Source organism: Mesocricetus auratus, unplaced genomic scaffold, assembly GCF_017639785.1.
Source record: "Mesocricetus auratus isolate SY011 unplaced genomic scaffold, BCM_Maur_2.0 Super-Scaffold_4256, whole genome shotgun sequence".
NCBI lineage: Eukaryota > Metazoa > Chordata > Mammalia > Rodentia > Cricetidae > Mesocricetus > Mesocricetus auratus.
In genome coordinates, this window is record NW_024429182.1 from 127,777,145 (window position 1) to 127,789,910 (window position 12,766).

At 40.5% G+C, this 12,766-nt stretch overlaps 1 long non-coding RNA gene across 1 annotated transcript in view; it reads right to left on the bottom strand.

Annotated features, from left to right (window-relative positions):
- Positions 1-211: 211 nt before the first annotated feature.
- LOC121135432 overlaps positions 212-12,766 on the bottom strand; it is a 111,192-nt gene continuing 98,637 nt past the window's right edge. Inside the window, exon 3 of the long non-coding RNA XR_005872562.1 lies at positions 212-404. This is a non-coding gene — a long non-coding RNA (uncharacterized LOC121135432). The remainder of the gene's footprint in view (positions 405-12,766) is intronic.

Below are 12,766 nucleotides of genomic sequence, written 5' to 3' on the forward strand. Positions count from 1 at the left end.
CTCTGTGGATGTTTGGATAAGAATGGCCCCCATAGGCTCACCTATTCGCATACTTTGTCATTAGGAAGTAGAACTTTTTAAAAGGCTAAAAGGATTGAGGGATGTACCCTTGTTGGAGGAAGTGTGACACTGGGCTTTGAGATTTCTCTCTCTCTCTCTCTCTCTCTCTCTCTCTCTCTCTCTCTCTCTCTCTCTCTCTCTCTCTCTCTCTCTCTCTCTCGCCACCATGATGATAACACACTAAGCCTCTAAACTGTGCATAACGCCCCAGTTAAATGCTTTCTTTCCTAAGAGTTGCCTTGATTATTGTTGTCTCTTCATAGCAATAGAACTAAGTCTGGAAGACGTTGTTTTCTTGGAATCATCCACCACTTCAGGTTCTTACAATCTTTCTGCCTCCTCTTCTGAAAAAGAAACAACATGAATTTAGGTAGGCATGTGAAGATGATATGGTGGGCATTTGGGGAGGGGAAAGAATATGACCAAAATATATTGCATTAAAGGGATTTAATAAAAATATCGTTGAAGATTTAATCACCCTTCCTTATTAAGCAACAGAATAATCAAACCTAAAAATCCATAATGGCAAAAAGACAAATGAAAGTATGAAGCACTTGACATAACTGAAAAATAGAAGACTAGAATACATGCTCAAGAAAGACAGGTCATGGTCCAAGGTAAGCTTCATTCTGAACCATTAAACAAGTTTGAATTAAATTTTGAATACAGAATGTGTGCTTCCATCACAATGGAAATAATTTAGACGCTACTGTTAGGAAATATGTGGCTGATTTTGTAGTATTTTTTAAAAACAAGACCCAGCAACTCCACTCTTAGGCATATATCCAAAAGATGCCCATTCATACAACAAAGATGTCTGTTCCACTATGTTCATAGCAGCTTTATTTGTAATTGCCAGAACGTGGAAGCAACCTAGATGTCCCTTACCTGAAGAGTGGATAGAGAAAATGTGGTACATCTACACAATGGAGTACTATTCAGCAGAAAAAAATAATGGAATCATGAGATTCGCAGGCAAATGGATGACACTAGAAGAAACCATCCTGAGTGAGGTAACCCAGTCACAAAAAGAGAAACATGGCATGTACTCTCTCATATATGGATTTTAGACATAGATCTGGGGAGTGCCAGCCTACAATCCTATGGCCAGAGAGTCTGGGAAACAGAAACTTTATTCAGTGGCTGATCGAAGAAGAGGCAGACTCCCTTGGTTAAGTACTGAGCTGAACTCAAGAAAGCCAGTAACAGAGAGGGAGGACTGATGATCAAAGGGATTAAGACTGGGCTGGTTTAACCCCCCAGAAACAGCTGACCAGACAAAGGTTAACTCTTGAATCCCAGGCATTAGCCTGGGAAGCCAGCATGGGACTGATCAAGACCTCCTGAATCTGGGTGTCAGTGAAGAGGCCTAGGGAATCTATTGAGCCTTGGGCAGCAGATCAGTACCCATCCCAAGTATACACATGGACTTTGGACTCCAATAGAACAATGTGAGGTGCACTCTCACCCAGAACTCTTGGGAAAGGGTCTAGGCCCTGCCCTATATGAAATGACACACTATGGACACCCCCATGGAGGGCCTCACCCTCCCTGGAGAAATGAGAGGATAACGGGGGGGGGGGCACGGGAGGAAGGGAGGGAGTGGGAGAGGGACCTGGAACTGACTTGTGAAGCAACCTTGATTCTTATCTAAATTTAAACTGGAAAATAAAATTAAAAAAAAATTAGCATGCATGAAAATAATACTTTGTATGAAATAAATATAAAAGACAATGTAGGAAGCTTTTTGAACTGGATCAGGACAAATCTCACAATGCCATTTACTGTGATACTTATAATGAGGAGAGGGAAGTCCACACTAGTTAGTACTTGATTTAGAAAACAAGAGGACAGCAAATTAGTATTGTTAACCAAAAGAAAGAAAATATAATGAGTAAAATTCACAGCCATGAGACAGATAGCAGTAATGGAAAATCTTTGGAGGCTGGAGAGATGGCTCAGATGATAAAATGAGAAACTGAGTTCAGTCTTAGAACCTAGGTTAATAAAAACAATTAAAAAGGCTTGCTGCATAGCATGTGCTTATAATCCCAGGACTGGGGATGCAGAGATAGGCAGCTCCCTGGGGTTTCCTGGCCAAGCATAGGTGAGCCCCAGAAAATCAGAAACCCTGTCTCAAAAGGCAAGCAATGGCACTCAGAGAAAAAATGTTGCCTGAGGTTGCATTCTGGCCTTTCCATACACACACACACACACACACACACACACACACACACACACACAGTGGGGGGGGAGACCAATCAGTGAAACCAAACTTAATTTTTTAAAGAACACTCTAACAGAGCCGGGCGGTGGTGGCACACGCCTTTAATCCCAGCACTCGGGAGGCAGAGGCAGGCAGATCTCTGTGAGTTCGAGACCAGCCTGGACCGACAGCCTCCAAAACAATACAGAGAAACCCTGTCTTGTAAAACCAAAAAAAAAAGAAAAGAACACTCTAATAGTGACAAATCTCTAGCTATCTTTAGCATAAAATAAAAAAGAGAAATAAATTATGATCACTAAGAACATTCTCTAGATATCATGGAAATAATGCATAAACATGAACTTTATGTCAATTAGTTTTACAACTTCTATGAAATGCACCAATTCCTTGAAATACAACACCTAACAATCCTCAAATGAGAAACAGATCAAGTCCATGACATCTTGTATGTTAGAGAAATTAATGCATGTTTTAAACTGTTCTTCAAATGAAAACACAGACATATGGCTTCGTTAGCAAATACCGCTGAGTGCTTATGGGGAAGGCACCAGTTCTTCAAAAGTAAGTATTTCCTGATTCAAGAGAGAGATTTTCCCTATGTACTCCAGAAGACCATCACTACAAATGCACCAAATTGTCATACACACCAAAGATGAAAACTAAAGCAAAGAAAACACATTTCTTGAATAAAGAAGCAAAATTTCTAGATTGTGATTCATTAAACTGAACACAATTGTGAAGAAGTGGGTTTATCATAGGTTGCCTTTCCTCTCAAAAATAAATCTCTATAACCCACCACTTACTAAAATGAATTCGAAAAACGCTGGAATATATATTTTAATACTTGAAAATACAAGTGTTTGACAAAGTCCAGCATCTATTTCTGGTGAAAAAGTGAGTTTATCTAACTGAGAATGGAGAAGGCCTGGTCATGTTCATCCATGAAAAAACTACCATCAAGCTGGGCAGAAGCAGGAAAAACAATTTCCTTCAGCACCTGTAATAAAAGCTCTTTCAGAACTGCCCTCCCTTCTTCACATGTAACACCCAACACAGTTCCAAAGTTCCCACTTTTGTCTTCAAAGTAATAATAAATCCCTGTTCTTGAAGGGGACCCAGTTGGTTTCCAGCACCCACATCGGGGAGCTTACATAACTCTCAGGAACAGAGCTCTATCGTTCTCCTTAGACACCTGTACTTATGTGCACATACCCCATATGACACATACATATGATTAATTAGAAATAAAGCTAATTTTAAAATGAACCTTTTATTCCAACCTTGACAGAGGCTGGATAATATACAAAAGGTGCCATCCTGTATTATATACAAATGGGCAAAGAGGGATGAGAAAGTGAAATTTATTAAGAAGCAGCATCACAAGTGCATGCCGAAGAATTTATAATATAACAATATTGACCAAGAATGTAACTAGGTAAAATGCAGTCACATTTTACATTTGATGTGTGCAGCTTATTGGATTGAATTATTGAGGCCCCTACAAACTATTATAAAACAGCAGGATGCAGGACTGAGGACGTGGCTCAGTGAAGAGGAATGCTTGCTGCTCTCTTAGAGGACTGCAGTTGGACTCCCAGTAGGCAGGTCGGGCAGCTCATAGGCTCCTTTAACTTCAGATCCAGCCGGGCGGTGGTGGTGCACGCCTTTAATCCCAGCACTCAGGAGGCAGAGGCAGGCGGATCTCTGTGAGTTCGAGGCCGGGCTGGACCGGTAGCCTCCAAAAAAATACAGAGAAACCCTGTCTCGTAAAAACCAAAAAAAAAAAAAAAAAACTTCAGATCCATCCTCTCCTGGCCTCCTCAGGTACTTGAACACACGTAACACACAACACACACACACACACACACACACACACACACACACACACACACAAAATCACTTTTAAAAATTAGAAACTGCCACTTTACATGTTATCTTATCATGCCACTTAGTTCCGTGTTACAAGCAAATGACTTGTTTATGTATTAAGTATTGCCCTGTTACTCGTTGCATTACCTGTGAAAATAGATGCAACACTAAATTAGGCTCAGCATGTTTCAAAGGGCAGTTATTCCCACTACTAAAGAGTAAGCATTGCAGCGTTTTACAGTACAGTTATCTGTATACTTGCCTCACCTTGTGGATTAAAGATACCTACAGAATGCTAAACAGTACATCTTAATATAAAAAAATGGCCATAAGCAGAAAAACGCATAGTTACTTGCAGTATTTCTCTGAGAGTAAAAGTATGTCTAAGAGCTGCCTCTCCTGCTTCACAGACATATACTCCATAGATTCCCAGAACCTCCATTTTGGTGATATATTGTTTATAATCTAATAAAGCTTGCTTGAAAATCAGAGAAGCAAAGTAGCCAGCCACCACAGAGTTCTTACCTCTACCAAAGCTCAGACAGAAGGGGCAATCCACCAAAGCTCAGATTGCATCTCTAGACTTCACAGCTCCTCATCAAATCTCAGACTGGTCCTGAGACTGCACTAAGCTCCTTATATTTTCTCTAGTGCTGAGATTAAAGGCATGAGCTCTGTTTCTCTTTTAGACTGATTGACTCTCATGTAGTCCATGGTTGTCTTGAACTCAAAAAGATCCATCTGCCTCTGTCTCCCAAGTTCTGGGATTAAAGTTGTGTGCCACCACTGCCCAGCTTCTAAGGCTGGGGCCAGCATTGCAGTCTGATCTCCAGGCAAGCTTTATTAGATCATAAACAATATATCACCACACTTCATTTTTTCTTGCATTTTAAATACATTATTTTTCTTTGGTCTAGCCTTGGCATAGCAAGCACTGCTGTTTACATTGGATTTAATGACTAAGCAGCATGGATAAGCATTTCCCTAAATGTAAATCTACAATAAAGGTATTCTCTAAGTTCACATTCGCCATGCATTTCTCATTTAGTCATTTTAGATGAGCGAAGCTCAATTGAGAAAATGCCTCCTCCATTTTTGCCTGTGGTTTACTTTTTTGATTGAGGATTATTGTGGAAAAGTCCAGTTAACAGTTGGCAGTGCCACCCTTGGGCTGGTTGCCCTAGGTACCATGCAAAAACACAGGTTGAGCAAGCCAGGAAGTAGCACTCCTCCATGGCCTCTGCTCCAGTTCCTGCCTCCAGGTTCCTGCCCTGTTTGAGTTCCTTTCCTGACTTCCTCAAATTGACTTTGGTCATGGTGCTTTGTCACAGAAATAAAAACCCTATATAAGATATTTCTTTAAGTTTGTAAGTTTTGAATCATAGAACGTTTCAACAGCAATCATAATACTGCCCCAACCCACCCCAAGTATTCATCTAAAACACACTTGCTTCCAAGAACTTTTCTCTCATAGTGTGTTCTATTTCACCTAACTTAGAAAAGATGGAACCATTTCCTTAAGGTTTGATTTGACTTACTATGCAGTCTTTTGCAGCTTAGCTTTCTAACACTTTCTCACTACTAAGAAATTAATAACCTTTCCAAGCAGAAGTGCAGAATTATTCAACAATAAGACTTAGCTGCCACCTTTCCACAAAGTTTGTGTCTGTTTCATGGCCCCTTTGAACTGATTGCCTTTGAAAACGCCTGTGTCTTTCTCCAGCAGTACACTGGAGTCAGCTTGGAGGCAGGTATTGTTCATGGTACTGGCAACCCTGAAGTCTCAAAAACACTGTGCACTTCTCTCTGACATGTCCCACGTGGCTTCAGGGATGGACCAGACTGGATCAGACAAGGAACGGCAAAAAGGCAAGCACAGAGACACAAGAACACCCAGAAAACCGGGCATTTGTGGTTTTATCAGACTGAAATCACTCAGGGAAAGCCTCAGAGTCCTGGACCTCACTGAGAGGAAGGGAAGTTACGCACAGCTGAGGCAGGGAGTGGTGTTGTTACATATAGACAAACAAGGAGGCATGACTATTATGTACAGATGAACAAGGAGACAGATTTAATCTCAGGAGCAACAGTCTTAGTAGACAAGTAGTCTGCAGGCCGTAAGTGTCTTGGGGAGAAGGAAGCTATGGTGGACATTGTCTGCTTATCCTATCAACAACTGCACACGATGGACCAGAGGAAAGCATTGTCACCACCTGGAAACACAGCCTGAGGGGCAGAGGCTTTGCCACTTTCCCATGGTTGTGAGGTCCTTGATATGGCCATATTCATGTCAATGGAACTCATTCATTCAGGACTTCACACACTCAGGGCTTCCTCCACACCCCACATTTCCCTTCATTAATTATCTGAATTGCACCTATTGTTCTGCCATAAAACATAATTAGGAGAAAGAAAGCATGATCATGTATGACAGAGATTGGGTGAATTACCTAGGAAGAAGCTGGTTAGATGAAGTGACAGGATCTGATTGCTGTTTTCACATGGTGCTATCAGCAGGCTATCATTAATTTCAAGTGTGTGTGTGTGCGTGTGCGTGTGCATGCGCATGTGTGTGTGTATGCGAGTGTGTGTGTGCATGCATGTGATGTATTATACATTTTCCTCTGTGTGTGAACTTGTGTTGTACAGACACATGTGCACATAAAACCCAGAGGCCAATATTTGATGTCCTCTCATTGAACCTGAAACTCACTGATTCAGCTAGGCTGACTGCTGAGAGCTTCAGGGGTCCTTCCCTCCCCTCAGCACTGGGATTGCAAGCATGCACCAATACACATGATTTTCTGTGTCGGTACTGGGGATCTGAACTTGTGTCTTCATGCTTGAGCATCTAGCAGTTTATCAACAAAGCCATGTCTCCAACCCCTATTTTTCAATTAATCATTCAGTTAATCAATTAATTAACTGATTATATGTGATTTGGTGTTTTGCTGGTTTATTTGTCTGTGTGAGGGTGTCAGATCCCTGGAACTGTAGTTACACGCCGATATGAGCTTCTATGTGGGTTGCTCAGAATTGAACCCGGATCCTCTAGAAGAGCAGCCAGTGCTCTTAACCACTGAGCCATCATCTCTCCAGCCACCCCCAATACCCCTATTTCTCAATCTAGAATTTATGGTAAACAGCAATCTCAATTACCATTTCACATTTATTATTCAACCTGAAGAGCTAATAAGCTCATTCTGTGTTCTGCCTGCCTTGAACAGGCATTTTTCCCCACATGGATGAGCACAAAGAAATATCAGACAGAAGATTTTTCTTCTAAAGTAAGTTTTTTGTTTGTAAACAGAGAGTGCTGATATACTTCAGACACAACCCAACCCCTCGTTACGCATGCCCATTCTACCAAGAAAGCATGATGGTAAGTTTTGTTCTGTTCTTCAAGCTCCTTCCATATGACAGACCATTCAAGCAACTGGGCTCCCCTTCCCCCAGCCCCCTCTCTCCAGCACTTTAGCATTAGAGGCAAGCCGCTGGCTGGGAGCAAGCTTTGATGTCGACCTCTGGCCGCTCCTGACAGACCTGCATTGGGAGTGGGTAGAGAGCAGTGAGGGCATGCGTGGGAGAGAAGAGGATGAAAGGCAGGATGACTGGAGCTGATGGTGTGGACAGATTCCTGCCTGTTCGCTTACATGCTTCAGGAAGAAAAATGCCAAGCCTCGCGATCACAGAGGTTATGAACTACCTCAGCTTCAGAGATGATCATTAAGAAGTCCTGTTGAATACAAAGAAGCGAATTATTGTCCAGGCTTTTGACTGAAACAAAATGAAGCAAACCAACAACCAATATGTTCAAAGCCATAAGGACATTGAAATGACATTCTAATGAGGCTGGTTCAACCAGGGTGCAGAGAGCCCAGCATGTAGATGGCGTGAGTGACAGGCTTTGGCACATTGCTGCTGCTATTCAGCACTGGGCTGAATTGTATGGATGACTTGTGCCAGATGTCAAGAATCAATCCAAGAACCTACTGATAAAGTTGCAGCTGTGGCACAGGCAGGTGGCACCATGAGAACACTGGGAGCCATGGGCTCTGATCTGCTGTGGACAGCAAGGCCAGAGGTGTCCCATGATGGCAACATCCACAGGAGCTTATTCCCTCCCTGGGCTCTTGACCTCAAGTTCGATCACAGTTTCCAAAGAAGATTTTCCCTGCCAGATTGTTGAACTAGACTAGACCTTACTGTACTGTCATTGACTCTTTAGTCCCCTTCCTTCATCCACATCTAGTACTGATGACTGTTGTACATCACCACCTTCTCAACATCACGGTGTCTACTATCTCTAGAATATTTGTATGGTAGAACAAAGCACTGAAATTTAAGATTCAACTCCTTCTCTTTTTCTTTTCTTATTTTATTGATTCCTGGAGTATCCTTTTATTGTACTTATGCACATGTACACATAAAAAGAGACAGAGACAGAGATGGAGAGACAGAGAGACAGAGTTGTCCTTCTGTGGCTATAGTGGGTTATCTCTAAGATCCACCCACATAAGTCCCAAAGCCCTCTGAGGCTCAAGTCCCTTACATAAAATGGCACAGTGTTTGCAAGGTCCTGTCCACATCTTCCCCTGTGTTTTAGTAGTCTTCAGACTACACTGCAAGTGCTAGGTTCATAACTTTTGGACCACTCATGTTCAAAGCAGACACTTTTCATTTTTTGTTCAAAAATATCCAACTCACTGTTGGTCAAACCTGCCACAATAATGCTTATTAGCTATGGAAGCCCAACCTTGGGTGTGTGTGTGTGTGTGTGTGTGTGTGTGTGTGTGTACATGGGGTGTGTGCAATAATGACTCATTTGAGTTCATATTAAAAAGCCACACTCAAGAAAATTTAATGCCCAAAGGGAAACCATTTCAGTCAATATATTCAACTGGAAACTCCACCTTCATAATTAAAATATACCTTAGTATTAAAATTAAATATTTCTATTTTAAAAATATCTGATTTATACAAGAGGAGAAGTCCTGTTTTTCCACTCCATCTGTTCCTTGACCTGTGGTTTGCATGAGTGCCACTTACCTGAGATCAAATACTCCATGTTTTCATCCTGGTTAGAGTATCCATGGCAACTGCTTGCCAATAGACAACTCTAGAGGAGTCAGGAACTACATCAACTGCCTGTTAGTGTCCCAAATATCTTCCAGGTGAAATTCTCTCCTTTGAATAGTCCTAGGATGGATCGACACATGGTTTGCCTCTAAGATGCCTCAGAGCAGCCTGTTTCCCATGTACCAGAATTCACAACACTAACACACACACACACACACACACACACACACACACGCATACACACACTATACCCAAGTCCATGGGGCCTGCTCAGCTCTATCCTGGGTCCTGCAAGACAAGCATTGAGATACTTTCCAGGAAGCATCAGTTTCAATCCAAACCTCCCATACCAAATTAATGAAGGGACCTGAGCATGATCTGGGGTCACAGTGGTAAAGCTTGTTGCCCTTCACGTCATTCAACTGACTAAGCGCAGGGAATCTGAGTGAAAACCATTTGTTTTAAGAATAATTTTAAAGAATCAATTGGATCCTACATGTGCATGTTGTATGTGTAAGTGCTTTTACTGTTTAAAAACTCTCTCCTGATGATCTTATGGTGTGAAAATTGACAAAAGAAAAAGAATAAAATATGTCATAAAGCTGCATAGAGAGTTGCCAACGCTTCCACTCTTAGCTTCTCCCCCAGCTGTCCCTGCACAGCAGGCCAGCTTTGGTTACGTCCATCCTTCATCTCCCCTCTCAATTATGAAATCATCACAATTCTCAGGAGAAGGAGACCCAGAAAGAACAAATGTGACAGCAAGAGACAGAGGGATCAATACCTTCAGAGTCAGGGAATGTTATGGGCCCTGTAGGTCTGTTAATTATCAAACAAAAATTCTGTCTCAAGGAGGTAAAGAATGCATTTGAACTGCAGCTGTGTAATTAGCCATTTCTGTTCCTGGTTCTCAGCAGATTTTGTTTGCTGCCTTCACCTTCATGTCCCTTAACAATGTTCACATGAAATGGCCCAGAATTGCTATGCCTCTAATTATTTACTATAACAGCAACAAGCTGAGGGAGAGATAGCAGTGTAGTAAAGAAAGATGATTGTACAAAACACACCGACTCTTCACCCTTTTTACAAAGATGATTGTACAAAACACACCAACTCTTCACCCTTTTTACAAAGATGATTGTACAAAACACACCGACTCTTCACCATTTCCTTCTTGCAACATGCTATTTTCTTCTATTCTGGCATGGAACTTGTATGTATACATAAAACACTCACTAATTTAATTTTTTGATTGTGCTACAATATTAGCATTTGAGTTAGATATTAATATTGATACAGTTTGCTCAGTCTTGAGTAAGAACACTTCTCCGTCCCTTTGAAGTCTCCTTTGCCAAGATGGAGCTGGTATGACATGTGTGTTGAAAATTAGGGGAAACTATAGGGCTCAATGTGACAAGAAAAGAGCTAGCAATTGGATGCCAAGATTAAACAGTAAGGCAGAACATAGGATGAACAGCATATTAAGGCCAGATTCTGGGAAAGCAAATGAGAAATTAAACCCTTACTGGGGCAAACCTTAGAGACAGAAATGCCTAGGATAAACCTGGTCAAAGTCATTTCGTTCAAAGAAGTCAGGAGATTCACTGAGTCCATGAACCTTACAATATGAAGAATAATGGCTTCATACCCAACCAACATCTGGGATGTGAAAGCAAAATGAGTTTCACAGTCAAAACATCGGAAAAGGTTAACCATTATTCATTGTTCCACGGTGTGTCATATTTAGTGACCATTCTCTACAAGTTGCCACTGGCAAATGACTGGGACATGATAGGCAATGTGGTAACTTGGAATTTGAAGAAACAAAAAGGCACCAAAATTAACTGCTAATGAGTGGCCCTCACACCACTTCTACAGTAACACATAAAGAAATGTTCAAGATGTAAACCAGAGTCACAGCATATAAAGACACCACTGAAATGAAAAGCATTATGTTAGACATTTTGCCAGGGGTTCTCTTTGAAGTCAATTCTAAGTGTGACCCTTCTCTTTTTTTAATCCAATTACAAGTTTTTTTATTCAGAGATGAGTCGTATCTAAATTGACGTGGCACCTGTGGGATGCAATAAGAGACCTATTTCCTTTGGGTCCCAGGCATCTAAGAAAAACATGGGGTGTCTTCTCTTCAACATGGAGCAGGTCCCAAATCATTATGATGGTTTAGATCCTGAGGAAGATTCAGATAAATTTTGCTCTGTTCTCAGGGCAGTAATGATTCTTAATAATAGGCTCACGTTGTACTTTATCGGCCCATCTTGTAGTCTATTAGAGCGAAGCCTGTGTCAGGACTTCCATTATAAACACATATTTCCTGAGTGGAGAGACTGATAATAAAAATTGAGCTAGCATCAAGCTGTAATTTTGGTATTTGCTCCTTGCTCCAGATTTTAAGAAATTAGAAAGACACAGAATGAGAGTGAAGTTACAAAAACTCATGGGTGTGACATGCTAATTCCAATGTTATTTAATTTTAAAAAATCTTACTATAATATCTGCCTTTGTTTTATTTTTATTTCATTTAAGATGAGACCTTTTGTTTACAGAAGAAAATTGACTTAACATAGGGACATATAAGTTTTTCTCTAAACAAATACTATTTGTGTCCACAAAATAATTTGAACTCAAAACATCTAAAAATGAAAAGAAAAAAAGAAAAATAACTAAATGATTAGCATATCAAAATCCAAAAAAGAAATAGGTGATGTCCCTGCTTTTTTGTTTTGTTTTGTTTTGTTTGTTTGTTTGTTTGTTTTGTTTTGTTTTTTCATTTTCTCTAGGTGGTGTTGATCCATTAGCAGAATTCTTTTAAGGACAAAAAATCATGATGATCTCCATTTAAATGAAATAATAAAAATATTTCTTGTTTTGTTTTACTCATACTACACTTAAGAAAATTATTTAAACTCATTTAAAGTGCTTCCCTGTCTGTGAGATCTAAGGAAAGATCATTTGTAAAAGATCCATTTCAAAATGCAGTCTCACTATAATGTCCACTATAGAGAGAGACCTTAGCTTAAATTATACCACAGCTATTTTAAATGGGTTTTTAAATTATCTACCTTTGCATTTCATCATGAATGTTTCAGGGAAATTATCCCGAGATAATGCCAACAAATGGCTGCGGACTTTAGGTTTCTAATTGCTCTTTTTCATTTAAGGTTCCCAGCAGACCACATCAGGAAATTCAATGCCTGGCAAGTGGAGCTTGATAATATACCGTAACTGGCATTTTCTTATTAGAGGAACACCCAAATCGGCTTTCATTTGTAGCAATGACCCTAATTAAGAGAACTATGATTTAAAGCAGGGACTGCATCTTAAGGTTGGAGTTGGATATGATAGTCTTAGCCAAAGGGTTTTTTTCTCAGAAAATTGGCATAATTTAATGTTAATTTTAATTTTCAAACGTATATCACACTTTTAAAAATTTCACCTCACAAAATGAAAGAAAAAAAGCTTGCTTCCAGGCGCTGAGTTTGATGAATGCATGGGTAAAAATGCTCACACACC